This window comes from Gavialis gangeticus, unplaced genomic scaffold (assembly GCF_001723915.1).
Source record: "Gavialis gangeticus isolate Ggan-Ray unplaced genomic scaffold, GavGan_comp1, whole genome shotgun sequence".
NCBI classification, from domain to species: domain Eukaryota; kingdom Metazoa; phylum Chordata; order Crocodylia; family Gavialidae; genus Gavialis; species Gavialis gangeticus.
This window is the reverse complement of record NW_017728993.1, coordinates 62,754,884-62,760,883: the sequence shown is the minus strand read 5'-3', so window position 1 is coordinate 62,760,883 and position 6,000 is coordinate 62,754,884.

Below are 6,000 nucleotides of genomic sequence, written 5' to 3'. Positions count from 1 at the left end.
GGGTGTACTACTTGCTTTATTAATAGAGGCACTGAACGTTGCCTCTGTTAACGGCACCAGCTCAGTATAAAAGACAGGCCAGGCCATGCTGGAATTGGTAGGCACAGAGCAGTAGGGTGTGTGTGTGGGTGTCTGGGGCAGGAAAAAACTCCCTTAGGGCAGGGGACAAATTAGGAGGACACCAAACATTTCAGAAGCTGCAGAGCTAACTCTAGCCTAAGCCAAAACCACAGCAACTACAAAGTGCCTTCTCAGTCCTGCTGAGTCTGAGTATATAAGGGAACTAGGGTGGCGAAAAGTTGGGTTTTAGTTGAACTCATAGGAGTCATGCTCTGGCTCAATTACAGTGAAGGACAGTGGCCCATGGAATATTAGGCACAGCGCAGTTCATCTGGGAAAATATATCCCATCTCTGCAGAACAGGGCTAATGCCTCTATGCAGTAGCAATGTGCCAGGAAGGTCTGCTTTTTCCTGCTGTTTAGCCCAGGGGAGAGGTCAAGAAGTTGTTCAAGAGATGCAGGTGTACAAGGCAATCTCCTCTATACCTGGGGACAGCAGGCATGGATGTCACTGCTATAATTTGGGGCAGGACGTTGCTCACAAGACCAAACTAAAGTAGTAGCAGGGCCCTAGGTCTGTCACTTTTAGTGTTGGCCTTCAGAAGGGAAAGAGGGATGTGGCCATTCACAAATCACCTGGCAAATGCTACCAAAGTAGGGATGTTCACCTGTATCCAGGTCCAAAAGGTGCGACAAGAGACTCATGGGCTCTATTTACTGACTGCCAGAAGACTGGACATTAGGAGGAACTTCTTCACAGAGTGGCCAAGGTCTAGAATGGGCTCCCAAGGGAGGTGGTGCGCTCCCCTACCCTGGGGGTCTTCAAGAGAAGGTTGGATGTGCATCTGGCTGGGGTCATCTGAACCCAGCACTCTTTCCTGTCTATGCAGGGGCTCAGACTCGATGATCTACTGAGGTCCCTTCCGACTCTAACATCTATGAATCTATAAGTTGGTGGCTTAGGCAGCAGAAGTTAGAGAGAGACTGCATCTGTTTTTGCACACCAAGCTCTCTGTGCTGGCCCATACCCTGAGAGGCTTCTCCTACTCTTCTCCCAACTTTGCAGGTGATGAGAACAGGGGCAGCCTCATGGTGTTGCTGAATGTCCCAGAGGTCCAGAAACAGGAGGAAGCAGGACCGCAGAATGGAGACAGAACAGGAAGGCAGGCCAGGAGGAGACTGGCAGACTTGGATATACAAACACACTGACAAATCAAATTGCTGGTGTACAGCAGTTTATCCTTCTGGGTTGCAAAGCCAGATGTAGCCCTTGGAAGGGTTAATATGTTCACAAGAGTTAGGAATGGGCAAAATTGACAGTATATTCACAGTAAACAAGCACTGAAAGGAAGAGAGCCTGGCTCAGTCCAATAGCTCCTTATATGGGAGTACCTTGCTTTGACTCTTCCCCTGAATCATAGCCTACATCTCCACCATGTCGCCCCCATCTGGCCTAGCCTCCCATACAGACTGGTGCTACATGCAGTGATGTCTCTATACCTGTGACCCTTGAAGCTTTGCCTCACTCAGAAAATTGAGGGTGTAAAAGCACAGTTTAATGCCTACAGCAGCACCCCACCTCCATAGCCACTTATATCTGTTAATCTGGCAGAACAGCTCTTCTCTGTGCAGGAGATGATGCAAGTAAGCCTTTTCTTTATCCAGCCTGTGGACAATCCAGGAGACACCTCAAAAAATAAACCAGAATTCTGTGAGCGGATTGTCAGTTATAACCCACATGGGCAGGTGGGCACCACATTGCACCCTGGGGCTGGGGAAGGAGAGAGGATGCTCATTTTCCAGGTGAGCTCCCTTGCACTGTCCAGCCCTGGATCTCCTACTGCCCAGCATCCTTATGGGGGCAGGGAGGAGCAGATGTAGGAGGGAAAAAAAACCAAACAAAATGGTTGTTTTACTAATGGAATATTTTTTCAAAGAAATATTTTCTTTTCTGTCAAACTGCCTTTGTTTCAAGACACCAAGTTTCTGTTCTGGCCTTTGCTGTTCTTCTGTCCTTTAGTTCTTTGATAACCCATGCTCTGGCTTGAAACAAACAAATAAAACTCTCCTGACATTAAACCAGTGATTCTCAACCAAGGTATTTTGGCACCCTGGGGTGCCTTGCAATCCATGGGTGCTGTGGAATGTCATGCAATGTTAGCAGTATTAGGTGTGCCAACACGATTCACAAGATAAATCCAGAGATTTCAAATAGGAATCAGACTGTTAAAAACATTGATCTGGGTGGTCTTTCTGAGTTCTTTGCAGCAAAAGAATTGCCCTATAATTTTTCTGTAGCAAAAAAAGCGTGAAAGAGAGGAGATGGCTCCCCTCGGAAATGCCTCAAGTCTATTGATGGGTGCCTTGAATCTAAAAAAGTTGAGAACCACTCCCTTAAACAAACAAGTCTTGTAAATATTTGTTACACAAGTGAACACTTACCAATACCAACATTAATCCCTTATTTATCAGGACAGGTCTAAGCAGACTACTGCAGTTCACTGTGGGAAGATCCTCCCTTTTTCTTGCTCTATATGTCTGCTCTTGAAGAAAGAGAGCAACTTTGTATTACTTACATTCCTTATTTTGACGCGTAAGTACATTATTTCAAGTAAGAAAGGCTGATTTTGAGATGCAGAGAATGGTTTGCTAATGATCACAAAGGTATCCATCTCCTCCTCCTGATAGGGAGATCTGTCAGACCGTGCAACAGTCTTCTAGACACAAGTAACAAGAGCCCCAGTGGCTGAGAAAGGTGAACAGACAACTAGGAAATAATTTGTAGGAGAAAATCTCTCTCTGGCTGTCTGAGAACATAGCATAAGATGGAGACAGGTTCTTCCCTCTAACTTCTATGAGCCCCTTCACACTTGGGTTTTCTCGGGGGCACAGCGTAGGACTAGAAGTCTTATTGCAGGATATCCAAATAGTTGCAGTGCTGAAGAGCTATAGGCTTTGGGTTAAAAACTCATGGAAAAGGTGATTTTTTTATTAGACCAACTAGATATTTGCAAACAAATTATTGTATTTATCTGCAAGCTTTCGGGCACACTCATCCTTCACCAGGTATAGGAGGAAGGAGTGATTGAGTAGGTTGGGAGTTGGAATCCCCTACAATTCAGCCATGAATTTGACACTACAGTTTGAATCTGCCCGAGCAAGGAGTTACTAGGGGGTTAGCAGGGCTGTGAGGGTGGGAGAAGAGGGCCAGAGCCGTGCTGCTAGGCATGTGCTGCCAGGAATGTGCTGCCACCTAGGGACAGCCCTCGGGACCAGAGGGCTCTCACCATTCATTCAGCTGACTGGAATGACAGTGCAAAGTTGCTGCTTTACAGCTTATTGACTTTTCCAACACTGCTGCTTTCAGCCATACGCCCACTGACCTTAGGAGATATTGACTTTGGCATTAAAGCACGTGCCCAGATTTCCATAATGCTTTCCACTGAAGCCACTTCCAATCCAAAAAAGCCCATTGTGCTCAAACATGCGGGACAATAAAATCAGGATTCAATATTATTTCATGCAAGGGATGAAAAAGACAAAATAACTGTACCCACTATATATGCTTTTAGATCCTGATACACATGCCAGCTGCCCACACATGAACACTTACTGGAATGAAAGGGGGTGTGGCACAGAGAAAACAGAAGACACCTCCCCTTCAACCCTACTCTAGGGTATTGAAGCAATGGAGCAAGAGGCAGTGGACCTTTCCCACCATTATCTGTGCTTCCCAGTCCCATATAAAACATGCCTTAGTTGCTCTCAATTCTGGGCAGAGAAGTGGTGCTAGAATCCTACCTGCTGTAGCCATGGTTAAATATAGCTGTACCTACAAGGCATCTGCCTCCAGCCTGGGCAAGACCTTAGAGGGACACTGGGGACAACATCAGAGACATGGGGAAGAAAAGTTAGTCCCATCAGCCAAGCTCTACTTGCAGCCACCACCCATAGGGGTCATATCCTTCCTTCTCTCATTGGAAGCCAACAGCTTCATTTATGCACAGTTATCAAGTGCTTGGTGGCCAGTGGCTTCCTGTCAGCATGAGACAACTAAAAAGTGCTAGTACAGTGCTGGAGACAGGTGGACGAGTTGACAAATCATCAGTGGAAGGAGCACTAGAGCAGAGCGAACCACTTGCTTGTTCTAGGATGCTTCAGGCAATGTTACAAGTTGGCAGGTTTATAGACCCCACCTCCCCCAGCAGCACATCCTCAAGGGGAAAAGGGGAGCAAAAATCAGTATCATGGTCCTAATGTGATCTGCATGTTTGCTAGCACAGGGAGGTCCAAAGGCATTATCCTCCAGGGAAGGTGTTGTCACATTGAAAGTTCATTATTAAAACATGCCTAGGTTAGGCTGAGCCCACACCACAAGGGGTTCTGCAAGTATAAGCCATGGTCCAAGGAAACTAAACTAACTTTGCTCAGCAGAGCCCCCCAAGGGAGGGCTGGCCACTACTCCACTTTAGAGGAAGCCCTCTGTAGGTTTGCTAGAAGAATCTGAGTGGAAAAGCAGTGGCCCTTAGGGATGTGTCCACCTTCACTGAAGAAAATGCTACTGTAGTTGCCCTGCTCACGTGCTCTTGCTCAGTGCAAACCAAATCCCAGAAATGAGGCATCGCAGCTGACCTAGATCAGCCTCAAGTGTGTGCTAAGAAGCGCATCTAAGACAGACAGCTTCAGAGTGGTGTGGGACATGCACTCAGTACTACTTGAAAATGGATATGTTATCTTATGTTCTGGGTGTTGTCATGCACCGAGTGAGAACTTGGGGGTGGAGGATGCTTTAAAGTACTGTGCCTGCACACAGCACAGGGGCACTGTAGACTTGCCTGCCATGGCTCCACAGAGCCAGCTTCATACTTTCAAAATGTCTGGATCACTGACCAGCCCAGTCCGCCAGCAATTCCGCCTTCTCATTGAATTAGGATGGAAAGTAATGGAGACAAGCGGGCCTTAGATATGTGATGGAATGCAAGTTTCTAAGGGCATGCAGGCAATCACCTGCATTGGATTCCTGATGTACTAGCACTGGCAGCTTTATTTTAACTGTTGCATGCTATTATTCATGCATTCTGCAGGATGGCCTTTACATTTTTATAAAGTTTCAAAATTATTTTCCTTGGCTGCCTGAAAGGATTTTTGGAGACTAAAGTGACTGCTGGCTTCCCAGCCCTTTCCTGCCACCACATAATAGCAGATTATATCAGCCTGCTTTTAACACTTGGAGCATGAGGTTGGAGAAGGCAGGAGAACGGGGAAGATCCTGGAGAGAATGACAAACCCAGCAAGACCAGAGTTACAGAAACTGACTGTGTGTGTGTCCCACGCACACCCACATATACCTTCATCACTTGCTCTCCTGAAACTGTCAAGGAAATAAGTGCTTGGAATTAAACTCAACCCAAATTTGACTCTGGGAAGTCAAACTACTGGAACACAAGGAGAAGTTAATCACATCCCCAAGGAACATTTGTGAGCCTTTCAAAAGGGTGATTGTAAAGAACATGCTCAGCTGAAGCTCTAGTTTGAATCTAAGCTAAATTCCCTGCTCTTGCAAAACCAGAAAGCTAAAAATACCTCTTCCCCCAACCTTCTCTTGTCACAAAGATTTGTCATAACAGGGAAAAGCCCTCTAGGCATGTGGCTGCCACAGATGAGATTGATTTTTTGCTATACCTTTGCTGATAGCACTATGGGAGCTGAGAAGGTGCTATGCTGCTGTGGCAAGAATGGGAATTAAAAAGAAATGGTTACTTGAGTAGATCTTCCTTCAGAGAAGATGTTAGAGCACAAACTATCAGGAGGATGGATGGCTGCTGGCTAACAAAGGTGTCTATGCTGAATGTGATATTCAAATTGGGAAGAATCTTTTACATGAACAGTAGTAGAATTCATGAAATAAATATTCTGTGAGCTATCATGATTTTGGAAATG